Here is a 787-nt window from a genome sequence, read left to right on the forward strand (position 1 = left end):
GGGAAAGGGTACTCTTGTCAACCAGTACCTTGGGCAGGGCCATGAGAACTGAAGCTGAAGCTACTACGTGAATCGGTTGTCTCACATTTTCGTTAGACCAAATGACTCTGATGAGTAGTTTCTTTTTGCAGTACTGAGTATGAAACCCAGGGTCTTAAGCATGCAAGATAATCCTCCCAGGCCCAGGGGAGGATAGATTTATTCCCTGTGTGGCCATGAACACTGGCTTCTATGGACTAATTTTCTTAAGGGGCACGAGCACGTGGAGGGTCAGAAGTGGGTTAGGAGTTCCTGCAGAGCTGCTCTTCTCCTCAGGATGAACGTTTCTTCACTACCTGAGCCCTACTGAGAACTGCCCTTAGTTTATGCATCCTACCCCAGTGGAAGTCTCTTGCCTGTTCTGTTAGCCTTCTGTGCATTTCCCAAGACCTCCTTGGATTCTAGCTGGTGGTTTCAGAAATCCCTAGAAGGTAGCTTTAGTCAGTGACAACTCTTATTCATTCCAGATTTGGTGGCCCAGCACAATGAGAGCTCAGAGGGGACTCATCTTACTCCTGCTGCTTCTGGCTGTCTTCTGTTCCACAGGTGAGTGACCAGGACGCCCTGAATTGCCCCTGGCCATGATGCTACTTTTTCTCGGGCCTCTGCTTGTCTGGGCTGGCGGTACTGGCTTCTAGTTTCTCCTCTTCTCATGTTCTAGGTCCTGCTTGTGTGCCAGTTTTGGGGTGCCTGCCTCAGCTAAATCCTGGTTTACAGAACTGTTTTAACAGGGGTGGAGAGATGGATC

The sequence above is a fragment of the Mus pahari genome, chromosome 3 (genome assembly GCF_900095145.1).
Source record: "Mus pahari chromosome 3, PAHARI_EIJ_v1.1, whole genome shotgun sequence".
Classification (NCBI taxonomy): domain Eukaryota; kingdom Metazoa; phylum Chordata; class Mammalia; order Rodentia; family Muridae; genus Mus; species Mus pahari.